This window comes from Simochromis diagramma, unplaced genomic scaffold, assembly GCF_900408965.1.
Source record: "Simochromis diagramma unplaced genomic scaffold, fSimDia1.1 OVJJ01000419.1, whole genome shotgun sequence".
Classification (NCBI taxonomy): Eukaryota; Metazoa; Chordata; class Actinopteri; order Cichliformes; family Cichlidae; genus Simochromis; species Simochromis diagramma.
Genome location: NW_024387244.1, coordinates 1,161,388 through 1,176,206, shown reverse-complemented (window position 1 = coordinate 1,176,206; position 14,819 = coordinate 1,161,388). Strand labels below are relative to the sequence as shown.

Sequence of the window (14,819 nt, the reverse complement as noted above, 5' to 3'; positions counted from 1 at the left end):
GTGACACATCTTTTTTGGTACTGTTCTTTACACAGAGATTCTGGAAGGAATTTAGCAGCTTTGTTATTGTCCATATTTTAAGGGAGTTTTCTTTACGATGGGAAAATGTTTTATTCTGTTTCTTTAAGTTCCCCAAGAAGTATGAGAAATGTTTTTTATGATAAATTTCTTAATACTTTTAGCTAAATTTTTGATCCATAAATGTAAGTTTACTAACAAAACACCATATTTCTGTCATTATTTTAAGGATGTGCACATGCACATACAATCAATATCAGACTGCACCAACAAAAAGGCTCTCACAACAATATGAATTTCTGCGTGTATTCTTATAATTGTTACCTTTTTCTTTTACCCTTGGCTTTTTGTGTTCATGTTTCTGTTGTATACTTCATCTGTTTCGTATGTTGTATACTCATTGTTTGTTAAATAAAGTTTAAAAAAAAGACAGGCTTTGTTTAGACCCCCAAAATCCTTTCCACGCCCACCCCCGTGACATCACGCTCTAAAGCCCTGTTACGTCACAGAACGTGGTGATGTCATAGTGACAGTCCTTTCATCCTTTGATGTTCAAGTCTATAAATAGAGGAAAGCTGTCAAAGGGAATTCCATTAAGCTATTGTTTTGTTGGAGTGATACAGCACATAAAAAAAGCAGAAATGAGTTCGAAAGCTAACAAAGACAGAAATGTTAATTTCTTGAAAACAATGGTTAAAAAAAGTGAAAAAGAAAAAGAAACATATGGCAGGACAGTTGGAGCAAAGACTGCAGCCAATGATCGACGAGGTTGAAAAGCTCAAAAACTGAGCTGACTACTTCAAAAACCTGCATACAGTCAATAAGAAACAGATCGAGGATCTAACAAAAGAAAACAATGAACTTTGCAGAATAATAAGCTGCTGGGTTCGGTCTTGGATGACAGGACAAACATCGCAGACAGGTTGGACTCGATAAAAGATGACCACGAAGCTCTGGTAAAGTTCCGCGCAGAGACGGAGAAAACTCTGGCTGAGCTTAAAGAAAAACACGAGGACGAAGTCGAAGTCCTGCAAGGACTGCTGGAAACAGAGAAAGAAAAGGTGGCACGTCAGCAATTTCACAACAGCCAAGTTGTTGAATTATTATTGAAACGCCACAAAGAGGAAAAAAATAAGATGCAGCAGTTTTACCAGGAAAATACTAAAAAACTGGAAAACAAAGCCAATGCTGCAGACAGGAAGTTAGAAGAGGTCATCAACATGTATGACTCCAAACTAGAAAAGCTTAAGAGAAAGGTAAAAACTAGTAGAGGTGTGACCGTCAATGCGGTTAAGGAACGCGAGGAACACCATCAATCCTCGCAGTCTTGGATTGAGGATCTTCTGACAACTAATACAAAGTTACTGGATGAAAAGGAATTGATGGACAAAACCGTGAAACAATTAACAGAGGAGAAAGATCAAATGGGCAAAGTAATAGACAACCAAAAGGCCCAGAATATGGAGCTCAAACTGAAATGCCAGAGTAATATTAGAGCTCTGGCCTTGGACAAGAAAATGAAGGCTATGGTCGAAGACAAAGTTGATTCTTTGAAAAAGAAAATTGAAGACCTCAAAAAGGCCCTAAGCACAGAGCAGGAAAACCACAGAAAGACAGCAGTGGACCGGCATAAAGTAAAAGCGGCACACAATCAGGCACTGGCTGAAAAGGTGGCGCTGGAAGAGAAACTGCGCTCCACAAAAGAGCAACGGGAAAGATTTATATCCAAAGTGAATTGGCTGGAGAAGAAAGAGCGCTACTACCAAGAGGAATTGTGCCAGTGCGTTTTGTCCTTTGAAAAGGCATTTCCACATGCAGGTCACTTGAGAGGAAAAGAAAAGGTGGAATGTAGGGATATGTTCCACAACTTGAAAAAGAAATACGTAGACGGAGTGGAAGGCACCCCCTCTGTTGGAACAACGGAGTTTCTTGAAAAACAGCTGAACTGTCTACGTATCAGATGCAAGGATCTAGATGCAGCTTTACTACATAAAACACGGCAGCTGGAATCATTTAAAAAGCAGTACAATGACATGGTAAAGTCTTCCGAGTACGCTTTATTCCGACAAAGAGAGGAGCTCATTGGACCAGTGAACCAGATTATTCAAAAAGGCTTGCAATGAAGAAAACGAGATAGGTCATCTAAAATCTAGAGTGAAAGACGCTCAACTCCAGCTTAAATTAGAAAAACAGAAAGGACAAAAGCTGGCATCGTTGGACCATAGAAGCATGATGGGGAGATGTTCTGAGGAGACTCCGTCTCAGATTAATCCTCGTCCACTTCCAGGGAAAACTACATTTATTCAGGTACGTCCAAGACACCCTGGCAGAAGTGCAGGTATGGCTTCCCCAGTGAATCCTCCTGTAGAGTCTCCATCAACACCACCTTTCCTCAATTCTGATGATGGATTACCACCAGTTGATTGTTAAAAATTAACTGCTAAAATAGGCCATTAGAAGTATACTTCATCTTGTCTCCCTATATCATGGGTGGGCATTCTCAGTCCACGAGGGCCGGTGTCCCTGCAGGTTTTAGATCTCACCTTGGCTCAACACACCTGAATCACATGATTAGTTCGTTACCGGGCCTCTGGAGAACTTCAGGACATGTTGAGGAGCTAATTTAGCCGTTTAAATCAGCTGTGTTGGTTCGAGGACACATCTAAAACCTGCAGGGACACCGGCCCTCGTGGACTGAGATTGCCACCCACCCCAACCGGTCGCAGCAGATGGCCGCCCCTTCTTGAGCCTGGTTCTGCCGGAGGTTTCTTCCTAAAGGGAAGTTTTTCCTCCCCACTGTCGCCCAGTGCTTGCTCAAAGGGGATCATTGGATTGTTGGGGTTTTCTGGCTTTTACTGTAGTGTTTCACCTTACAGTATAAAGCAGCTTGAGGAGACTGTTGTTTTGCCATGATGCAATATAGTATTAAATATGACTACATTTTAAAAACATCTATTATAGCATCAAAGTAAAACAAAAAAACTAAAGTATACTTCAATGAAATGAATCAAAATGTCTAATCTGGCAAAACAAGAAAAGAAAAAAGGTTTCACCTTTAAATAAAAATCCAAATCACAAACACATTCTGATTTTTGTTGTGTGTGTTTTTTGTGTGTTGTTGTCACGTATAAAATCTTTGCGCTCTGTCTCGGTGTCTGCCCGGCCGGCTCCGCAAGGCTACATATGTTTATTGTGTTGCTGCTTTCTTCCACTCGTCATTCTGCCTGGGCGGAGCTCAGGCCCACGCACCTGTCTGCAATTCGCGGCAACGTGTCCTGTCTGTATGGAGACTGAAGCTTGCCAGAAGTAATATGTAGATACAGGCCTCTTTCTCCTTCTGCTGGTGTTCATGCGTTTATTCCATTGATGTTGCTATCATTTGTAAATAGATTTATTTGCTGTTATTTTATCAATTTACTGTCGTTCATGTATTTAATTTTCTTTGTATTTAAATATGATTTTTTTTAAGTAATGCCACGAGATGGACAGTTAAATAAGGTTTCATTGAATAAAAAAAAAGATTTAAAGATGACTGGTGGCGGAAGCGGAGCACAGACGGTCTGTGAGAATCTATCGCCATCGTGTGGTTGCAGAGATATATTGCCATTGAATTTAGACAACGAAAGCTTGGCTCACAGAGCAGCTGCAACACGAACAAAAAACCTTAAATAGCAACATATTATAGTAATTATATTATTATATTATATTATATTATAATATAGTGCAAACAGTGCAGGCTCAGCTCTGGGGAAGAAGCTGTTTCCTCAGTTTGGGTGGATTCCGTCACTCACAGCGTTGTTAGCCCTCTTGTGCGTGCAGACTGCAACCCCCCCACTGTGCTTTGCCCTGATATCTGCAGTGTGAGGTTGGATCGCTCATTCTCATCCTCACACTGATGCCACTTATTTCGGTCTTTGTTTGACATAAAAGGGCAATATTTTGTCACTTTATTGCAACTATATTTGCACTCTTGAGCTCCTTCATTCACTGACTGATCATAAAGTTATTACTTGCGTTATGTATTCATCCTTTTGAACATAATTAATGAAGCCACATGTAATCACTAAAATTTGTATTTTGGGTACAATAAGAGAGTTTCAGATGGAATGCTGTTTTGTTTTGTTTAAATTTCACCAACTTGCTGATGCCCACGTTGTGAGTGCGGCTTCTTGCTGTAACATGGTGGATGGTTGTAAATCACATCACAGATGCCAAGATGCCTTTAGCAAGAACAATCACTGATCCTGGGAAAGCACAGGAAAAACCCGATACACTGATTGACAGAAATCCATATTCTATGTTTCTCACAGCCGTTGATGAAAATGAAGTTCTTGAAATTGTCAAAAAATGTAAAAATCACAAATCTTTGGATTGTAATGATATTGATATGTGGTTAAAAGAGTCATTGAGGCTATTATAAAACCATTCACATACATCTGTAATTTATCATTTCAAACTGGTCGATTTCCAGACAGAATGAAAATAGCAAAAGTTTACCTCTATACAAATCTGGGAACAAACACCATTTCACAAACTACAGGCCTGTCTCTTTACTACCTCAATTCTCAAAAGTTCTTGAAAAACTGTTGAAAAACAGACTGGAAAAATTTATAGATAAACATAAACTACTCACTGAAAGTCAGTACGGATTCAGATCAAGCAGATCAACATCATCGGCACTATTAGATTCAATAGAATACATCACAAATTCCATAGACAAAAAGCAATATGTGGCTGGGTTATTCATAGACTTGACAAAGGCATTTGACACTATAGATCATGATATATTAATAAGAAAACTGGAACGTTATGGTGTCAGAGGGGTAGTTTTAGATTGGGTCCGGAGTTATTTAAGTGACAGAAAGCAGTTTGTGAAAATAAATGGTGGTTGCTCCTTATGTATGGACATTGCTTGTGGTGTACCCCAAGGGTCAGTTTTGGGTCCAAAATTCTTCAACTTGTACATTAACGACATCTGTAAAGTGTCCAAAGTATTAAAAATGGTTTCTCCTTGCTGACGATACAAACATTTTTTGCTCTGGTGATGATCTGCAGAATTTATTGGAGGATATGACTAATGAAATAAGTAAAGTGAAGTTTCTGGCTTGATAAAAAAAATTATCATTAAATTTGAATAAATCTAAACTGATGTTATTTGGAAATAGTACATTGTAAAAAAAAATCTGTCAAATTTACGGTAAAATACCGGCAGCTGTGGTTGCCAGGAATATACCGTGTAAAAAAATGTGGAATCTGTAAAAGACAATACGGTATACTGGTTTGTAACCCTAATTTTTAAGGTAGACAACGTATTATTTTACCAAAATCATGATAGAAAAAACCAAATATATTTGTCAATTATACAGCAATTTAATGTAAAAAATGCAACTTTCCATAGCTTTTTACGGATATTTGCAGTAAAAAAAAGTTATAATAATAATAATATTACAGTAATTTGTTGTTAATTTAACAGTAATAGGATAGACCCTATTATTGTAAATAACTGTAAAAATAACAGAAATATGTTAAACCTTATTAAAACCTTTGACAGTAAAAAACACAGTGAAATTGTATAACAAATTACAGCATTTTATTTTGACCAGATACATTTTACGGTAAATTCCTGGCAACCACAGCTGCCGGTATTTTACCGCTAAAAATACAGTACAATATGAGGAACATAAATGGTTTACCGTACATTTTACATTTGCAACCGCTAAAATAGAAAAATCTAAAGATGCTCATATACAACCAAGGTAGAGAATATTACTGATAAACAATGAGAAAATTTGACATACCATTTGAAAACAGACTAAACATATCATTTTCTCTATTCCTACAAAACAGCATAGATCTTGAGAATACAGCATGTGTCCATATATGGCTGGTAATCCATGGAGGAATGAATAAACATGAAACAAAATATTACCTGCCCCTGACCTATCAACAGTAATGAGTCACTGGGTCCTGCCTTGGTGAAGGAAAGGACTCGGTGGAGTTTCTAATGCGCATGGTGTTGAAGATACAAGCTCTGCAGGAGTACTTCAATGTCCATCAGGAGTTCACTTTGGACTGGCAGGATCCCCTCTGCAGCAAAAAAAATGGACAAAGTTTGATCAGTGCTTGAGCAAAATGCACAGAAATGAACAAAACGTGCTGCCAAAAACAGATCTAATGATAAATGATTTCTTAAGTGTAAAATATACAGTTCTTAAAGGATAGCTATTGTCAAAATGCAACATGGGCTGTTTTTTTTTGTTTGTTTTTTTTACTGTAAACGAGACAAGCATATATCTAAAAGCATAATTACGACAAACAAGCCGTTTTGAGATTGACCGTGATTTTGTTTTGTGGTCAATAGCCAGTGAATGGGAATACTAGGGGGCCGGGGCATAAATTTGAGCACATCAAAATCGATACAGTAAAAAAACAGCCCAGGTTGCGTTTTGGCAATAGTTATACTTTAAATCTACTTATGTAAAAGTAATACATAGACAACGCAGCGCCCTAATCACAATCATAATTTGTTGGAAAACGTATTTAAGTTTCGTATTGATTTATCATAGAACTTGAAGTTAATGGCTGAATGCATGGTGATGAGACCTATCATTCAATCTACATTTTATAGCGTATGAAACTGCTCACCTGGACATGAACCTGAGCTCGGCTGATTAAGATTAGTGTCTCCTGTCCATCTTTCTTTAGCAAAACTTGAATAATACCACTGCTTACCTCTCATTGAATCTTTGGGTGCAGACTTAATTGAAGAGCCTCGTATAAACAGGCAGGGTGTGATGTTTAGGGAAACCAAAGAATACAGCCGCCATCATTTCTGCCAGAAGACTCATGGGGTGCAACGAAGCTTTCATTGTGAACTGGCTAGATACCTTCTGCATTCAGAAAGAAAACAAGAAGGGCATACACCATAAACAATAATAACTGACAAAAATAATGAGACAAGAAATTAAAGTAACAAAATAAGTGCAAATCAAGTTTCCCTGTGTTGCAGTGTAGCTGAATGTTTTTCAACAATTTGATTTACGGTAAAACACATACCAAATATTTCCAGCCAAGGTTTGTTTCAATCTTCAGCATGTTTTTCCTGCCATTGTCTTGAAACTGTTTCATCTGTCCCTCTCATTTGATGCTGTTTACAAAAACAAAACAGCAATATTGTAAAGGGAAAAAGGAAAATTAATTTAATGGAAAAAAAAAGATTATGACCTGAAATCTCACCATTTCCTGAGAGTCACAGGTCCTTTGAGTATCCTTATGGTTTCTGCTCAAATTCAGTGTCTGAAAAGGGCAGGAACAAAACAAACCTTTTTAATCATAATAAAGACAAAATAAGATTTCGAGACAGACGACAAAGAAATGTGTAAAATATCTTCTTGAATCTGTTTACTTTACTAACCTTGAAAGAGACTCTTGGGTCTTAGCTGTGCCACCACCCTTAAACCTTAAAACAGATGGAGACGATATGCTGGCCTGGCTTGAAATTTCCATATTTGGTGCTGTAAAACAATATCACAAACAATAGATTAATTGTACTTTTTGGACCTTGGCCAAAGCATAATAGAAAAACCAGAAAGCCCTTCATGGCTATTGTGCAATGAAATCATAATACTTACTGGTTTGTTTCTCAGATGTCTCCACTCCTAATGATTGTAGTGCCTCCAGTACAATTTCAAGGATTGAGGCAGACAGGTCCGGCAGCACCTTAGTAATGGAACTCCTTATGCTGTCCCCCATTTCCAAGATGTCTGATAAAAGAATGTGAATAAAGGTCAATTTACACCAAGTGGTACCTTTGGTCTTAAAATATGAAGCTGATCTTGCTTGATACTACACTTTTATACAGTGTTTCGTAAGTACCAAACTAACAGCACCATTATTGTGACAGCACACTGTGTTTCAATGGAACCATTTGGTACCCATACTTCATGTAAGATGTTAATGGATAGAAATCAATTAAGTCAATGGGTTTTGACCAAAAAAATCATTTTATTTAAAACAGCTTACTATCACTTATGTCACACAGAACATCAGCAGGAGGCTCAGTAGAGGGCTCTTCTGATTTCTGCCACAGATCAGACTCTAGCAGACATCTCAAAGTCTCTCTTAAAGGCACATAATAGGCAAACCTATCTTTTCTGTTTTCATCTCTCCCTAAAAATATTTTCTTTGGTTCCACATAGTTGAAGGCTTTTTTAAAGATCTGAGCTCTGGAGTGCACTGTCCTCAATGGCCCGGTATGACATGCAGAAAAAAGATCATAGCTTTTGACAGACTCGCAGACTTTGTTGATGTCCTCCTCTGATAATGATGTGTCATCTTTTAACAGTGATGCAAGTTTACCCAAACTGTATGTCTGTCCCAACTCATGCATGTTCTGCATTTCCTCTACAATGTTCTGTATGGTTGAAGCAGGCAGTAGAAACTGACCCTGCAATTTTAAGTAGAATAGTGAAACGTTTCTCAGAAAAAGATCACAGAATTCAGGGGGCATTTCCATGTTATCTTCATGTGTAATAGACTGTGCAGCAGGCTCGGAAATCAAGGGTACAAAGTCATCTGATGTGGTTGGAACAGATGATGATTGACATGCAGACTCTATATAAATCACCAATGCTGCTGTCTGAAAACTCTGTGTTTACGTGACATGTGAGCAGTAAAAGATGATTTAACTCTAAAGGTATTTGTGCATCCTCTTACTGGTCAAGTGACCACGTGTCCTTCCACAATATGGCTCTTCAGATGAGCTATTAACTCTTTAGAGTTCTGACACTGACGTTCACACATCGCCATTGCACATGTAAACGAAGAAACCACCACCACACCAGTGACATGGGTGGGGGCAGAGTGTCTTTGGTAAAAATGAGCCTTAAACGCGCCATACCTGGTGTATGTCTGCTTGCAGCCTGCTTCAATACACCGAAAGAAACAACGTGGCTCATTCCGATGCAGTTTACAATGAAGCACGTAGCCCCTTGATGACTGAACTACCTTACCACAGAAATTACACGTTAACATAACTCCATGTACTTTGGTAATTCCTCCCTAGCGAATTAAGCACGCCATATACAGAAACTAATCCAGAGCAATGCTTCCCGCGCAACAGTAATGCTAACTCAACTCACAAATGCTAACTAAATTCACAACCTCACTCATAAAAAACGAACTGCTAAAATTATCTATAAACGCTGGGCTGGTGGATTTTTATAACAGAGATAACTTGAAGTCGCATGTACTCACCTCACCTCGAACTAATTGTAAGCTGCCAGGATGTCTACAAATTCCGAAGATGCTGTGGTCCAAGCAGCAATAAATGGCGCTAATATACCAGTTCAAAACTGTCCGTTAGCGAAGCCAACTTGAGTCTCCTGCATGAAAAAAAGAGCGGTTGGCACACAGCTCAGCAGCGCGCCGCGCTATTGGTCATTTTCAGGTGACGTCATCCCGCAATGTAACGTCGCTCTTTGTTTCTTTAGGAGGTTCGAATTTGATCAGAAGTCACGTCTGCAGGCCGCTGCAGCCACGTCTTGCCTTGCTTCCCCTTTTTTTGGTGAAATGGTTCGCTCATACTGCACAATGTTGCTACCAGATTTTTTTTCTCTGCAATTCGAACGTAAAACGTCTGTACACAGTTTACCAGCAGTTTAGCTACCAATCAACAGCGATCACACAAATTCAAAATTTAAGGCCGACCCACTTAAGGTGGTCTGATAATATGGCGTGAAACACAACAACATAAAGTTGTTTTAAAATAATAATTAAAAAAGATTATTGAAATCAATTTTATTCACAACCATAAACTTTATTTTTAACATCTTCTTTTGCTGTTGATTTTTTTATCAGAAGGTTAACAATGATATACTGCAGGCCTAACTTTTAATCTGTATATCAGTATCTGAATTTTAAAATAAAAAAATACTATCAGTTTTATTGTCTTTCACTGCTGATATTTGCTTTTTTTTAATGGTATGTACTGGTTGTATTATTACGGTGGACCCTATTTTTTAACATCTTGTTTCTGTAAAAATGAATGTTTTTGTTTGCTTAAAAATCTACAGCTTTATACTGTGAATTCCAATGTGCACAACCCCAAAAGATGTAGTTTTACTCAAATAATACCGTAAAATCTAAGTTTTTCAGACATTTTCAACATTACAATATGTAATTGTAAAATGTATGCATATTTATTTGTTTTCACAGAAAATATTTATAATTTCAACATTTTATTACAGTAAAAAACAAAGTTTTATCCAGTCTCACAATTAACGGTTATTCAATCTATTTAATACAGTGAAAGGAAGTTTTTGCTTTTACGCTCCATTACCGTTGGAATTTGACGGTGTTTTGCTGTATATTTTACTGACTTTTTTTTACAGTGTAGTTTAAATACAAATGCAAAGATTCAAATAAATGGTGTTGATATTGAAAGAGTCAGTGAAAATAAATTTCTGGGGGTAATAATAGATGAAAAACTTAACTGGAGAGCTCACGTAAGATATATTCATTCCAAAGTATCACGAAGCATTGCAGTACTAAAGGCAAAACAGGTATTCGACAGAACATCACTTCATATTCTCTACTGTTCACTGGTTTCACCATACTTAAGCTATTGTGCAGAGGTCTGGGGCAATAACTATAAAACCACATTACATTCACTTTTTACTCTTCAAAAAAAAGCAATTCGAATCATCCACAATGCAGGTTATAGGGAACATACAAACTCACTATTTTTGCAGTCTGAAATATTGAAAATTGACGATATAGTGAAATTCCAAACAGCACAAATTCTATTCAAAGCAAAAAATAAAGAACTGCCAGGTAATATTCAGAGTATGTTTTTTTTGAAAGAAGGAAGTTATAATTTAAGGGGTTTTTGTAACTTCAAAACAATGAAGGTACGTACTACAAGAAAAGGCTTTTGTGTTTCTGTTCATGGAGTGAAACTATGGAACAAACTGAATATGGAATTAAAGCAATGTCCAAACATAAAACTGTTCAAAAAGAGTTATAAAAATATGATCTTCTCGATCTATAAAGAAAAGGAAAATATTTAAATTAAGTGAATGTCTCTATTTAAAAACAAAACAAACAAAAAATTCATGAGTGATATTATAGTATATCAGAAATCTGTTCACTATTTTTATTACAAATTATATCAGTAAGGAAGCTGACTAAATATTCACTGATAATTTATGGCAAAGGGGTGGGATTAAATAAGTGTATACTTCTTCCCACTCCCTTTCAACATGTAAATTAATCAGAATGTTTTTTTGTATGTAATTTGTATAGTATTTTTTTCTCTTATTTCTTTTCTAAATGTACTTGTATATTGTTCACATGTTGAAATAAATTACCAATCAATCAATCAAATCAATAAGTTTACTAACAAAACACCATATTTCTGTCATTATTTTAAGGATGTGCACATGCACATACAATCAATATCAGACTGCACCAACAAAAAGGCTCTCACAACAATATACACTGTAAAAAGAATAACCCTATTCAAATAAAAAAAAAAGATGTCCAATTGTCACATCCAAAATATTTGACTTCATAGAATCCATATTGAGTCACTTGATATGACCTGATACTTTTATGTTGATATAAACAATATTACTAGACTTGACTGAAACTTTAAATTTTGCATTGATCCAAATTGATTTTTTTACATAGAACCATATTTTAATTATTGAACCAAGCTAATATATTGAAATTTAACCAACCTAATGTATTCACATCGAACCAAATTAACATGAACTAATATGTTTGTGTTGAAGCCAGGTAATTGATTTACATATATTCAAACTATATTTTTACATTTCATTTTATTTCAGTTCAAAAATGCTCTGCATTTCCTATAAAAAACAAGACAGTTGGCCAACCAATTATTTCAAAATTATTTATTGTTCCAAACCATTTTAACTATAATCAATAGAGAGGATTAGTAATATACAGATTTAGTGCTGCGGCAGAAATGATTAGAGAAATGTTTGTTTTATAAAACCTGCAATCTTTTTAGAACTGGTATAAAACCTGCAACCTGTCTAAAACTGGCATAAAACCATTATAAAAACTCTTTTTAAACCAATTTGCAAGTACTCAAAAATGTTTATATGTGCACTGTGCCTGTACAATGTAAAAAAAAAATCTACACATGTATCAATGAAATCAACTTAAATCTCCCTTTCAAATGGGTGTTCTTATAATTTTTGAATGTAGAATACCACTGCAGGCCAACCAAGCAAAATAACCAAGCACACATGCACATGTATGTGCACATACACATGCACACATGCATGCAAACACACTACTGTGCAGTGTTAAGTTCACAATTAAGTTTGCGAATCTTAGAGGTCATCTTGTTAAAGTCAAGCTCCCATAATCTTTTGAAGAGCCTCAAAGGTGAACCTGAATCCTCGTGGATATTCCATATTAAGAGCATAACAGAGTCCAAAGACCATTGCCACTCCAGCTGCCACAGAAGGCAACTCATTCAGGACTTCCACACCATCAATGATTATCCCGATGTCTCGAGGCTGATGTAGGAGGCTTGAGTTGTCCCTGAAGACGAAGAGTGCCATGGTGGTACTCTGCAGCTCTTCCTCAGCTTCATCTGTCTGGGATATCTTGAGGTAAAATATGGAACAAAATGTACAAGTGAAGAACTGAAGTCTGGCACACCTGATAAATCTTTGACCATAATAAACTACTATTTTGATAGTTGTTTGGTCACAGACTATTAGAACATTATTTGACTAATCAGATTGTGAATTGCATAATCATTCAATTAAATCAATGGTGGAACATTTTCATAAATGTTCCACAAAGCCCAAGAAAAAAAAGAAAACAATACAGAACCCTAAGATATTAACTTGATGAGTTGATTAATCGTTGCTGTCCTACATTAATCACTGCATTTAATAGCAGAGTTGTCAAATTTACATCAAGAGACTGCATCTCATGTAGAGACAGAACAGATATGGACATACCATGTATTCTTTTATCAAGTCCTCAACACGTTCTCCAAGGTAGATAATGAGAGATTTAAGTATACACTCCCTCCTAATGTCAGCATCAGCATCCTGCAGGAACAGTTAAAATTGTTACTATGCAATATGGAGAGTATGCTGCGTGAGAGGAATTTTTTTTCACCTCTCTATCCTCATGAGGTGACTAATGCCCCTTTTCCACCGACAAATCGGCACGGTGCGCTTGAGAGCAGTTCAGTTTAGCGCGGATGAACTCGCTTGTTGCGGTGGAAACATAAAGCGGACGTAACTGGGAACAGGGGCGAACCCATCTGGCGCGCGCAAAAGTCTTTGTCCGCAACGTCACAGCCCGAAGAGCAACAACAATCGCGATATGTGTGTTTTTGTACTTTGCTCTGTCTGTGGTTCATTTTGATTGGTTTGATTTTTGGTTCTTGTGGAGGAAGTCGCCATGGTCCAAAGTCAATGGAGTATGGTTGCTGGGAGTTTTTTTTTTTAAAGCCTTTTGTGGGAGCGCTTCTATATCACATCACGTGGGCACCACACACACCCGGGCCAATCAGGTGTAAAGGCGGTGGAAAAGCGTCCGCAAGGGGCTAAAGTGAACTGAGCCACACCGTGTTCTGTCGGTGGAAAAGCGGCATATGCTTTCTTGTCCCTAAATAAAAGTTTATACGTATATATGTATGTATGTGTATCTGGCGAGTGAGAGTGAAAATGTGTCTCCAAAATAAATTTTGTTGCAGTTGTGCTCTGTACTTGTATAATGACAATAAATCTCTTCATTCATTCAAGGACAAAGCCCACACTTCCTTTCAACATTTTAAAAGGTCACAGCCATAATCACTGACGTTACCAAAATAAAACTGTAACAGGATACAAATTCTCATAGATACAAGGGTTAAAATGCTAACTGTCCATGTTAATAGTTAATTATATACACCCTACCTGCCCAAAACTGAAAGATATGCATTGTAAAAACCATTATAACAGTTTCTAAGCAAACAAGTTGTTAGGCTTCAGTTACTCTTTAAGTAGTTTACACTCCAAAATAACAGGACACAACCAAAATGAACTGTTCCTTTGCCCCTCCATAGAAAATGTTGCTGCATTTATAACTGGACAGAGGAAATTAGTGGACAAGGATTTCTTACTTACTGCACACAACGGATGTAACTAATGCAATAGCAATATTACTTACTACTACAAAAGTGTTTTCAGAGTGCTTTTCAATTAGCAAGACTAGAAAAGGGGAATGGGGCACATCTCCCTACACAACCAGCACTGAGCACACACCTGGGTGAAGCCGAGAGAGCAATTATTGCACACAATAGTGGCCAACACATCAGCAAGGTGAATGAGAGGATAATGAGGAGGGTCTAGATTATTATGAAATGTTTAGAAAGGATGTGCAGTGTAAATGCAAAATGATACCTGTTCAGATTAAATGAAAATGTATGCTTCAGCCATGGAATGGATGGAGCAATCAGTGGTTCTGAAAGCATACAGAAAAAAAAAGAATAATGTTACTTCTCTATAAAACACATAACACAGAAAAACCAAGAAATACGTAACATGAATACACATCCTTATAAAAAGCTAGTACTATAATTTGATTTAGGTTTACCAAACAGTCTACAGACCAGCCATTAGCGACTAAGTTTGGCATAGGGTCAATTTTTTGCTGATAAAATTAACATTTCTTCAGAAAATGCACATTTTTCCGAGCCGCGCCTGAAAGTCAATTGAAGGAATTAGTCTTATGTCATTGATCTTATATGCTGGCGTGTTATT

The 14,819-nt window shown here is 37.0% G+C and overlaps 2 long non-coding RNA genes across 3 annotated transcripts; both read right to left on the bottom strand.

Moving 5' to 3' along the window:
- Nucleotides 1-5,899: 5,899 nt before the first annotated feature.
- On the bottom strand, nt 5,900-9,375 carry LOC120747311. Of its 2 annotated transcripts, none has more exons than XR_005699088.1 (7): nt 9,274-9,375; nt 7,650-7,781; nt 7,433-7,532; nt 7,255-7,314; nt 7,075-7,165; nt 6,751-6,908; nt 5,900-6,105 (listed from the first exon to the last, which is right to left on the bottom strand). It is a non-coding gene; the product is annotated as an uncharacterized LOC120747311 (long non-coding RNA). The 2 variants fall into 2 exon arrangements; XR_005699089.1 differs by having other exon boundaries at nt 9,279-9,375.
- Nucleotides 9,376-12,416: 3,041 nt separating this feature from the next.
- Nucleotides 12,417-14,616, bottom strand: LOC120747346. The gene is made up of 3 exons (XR_005699093.1): nt 14,460-14,616; nt 13,026-13,118; nt 12,417-12,662 (listed from the first exon to the last, which is right to left on the bottom strand). It is a non-coding gene; the product is annotated as an uncharacterized LOC120747346 (long non-coding RNA).
- Between the last annotated feature and the right edge of the window lie 203 nt (nt 14,617-14,819).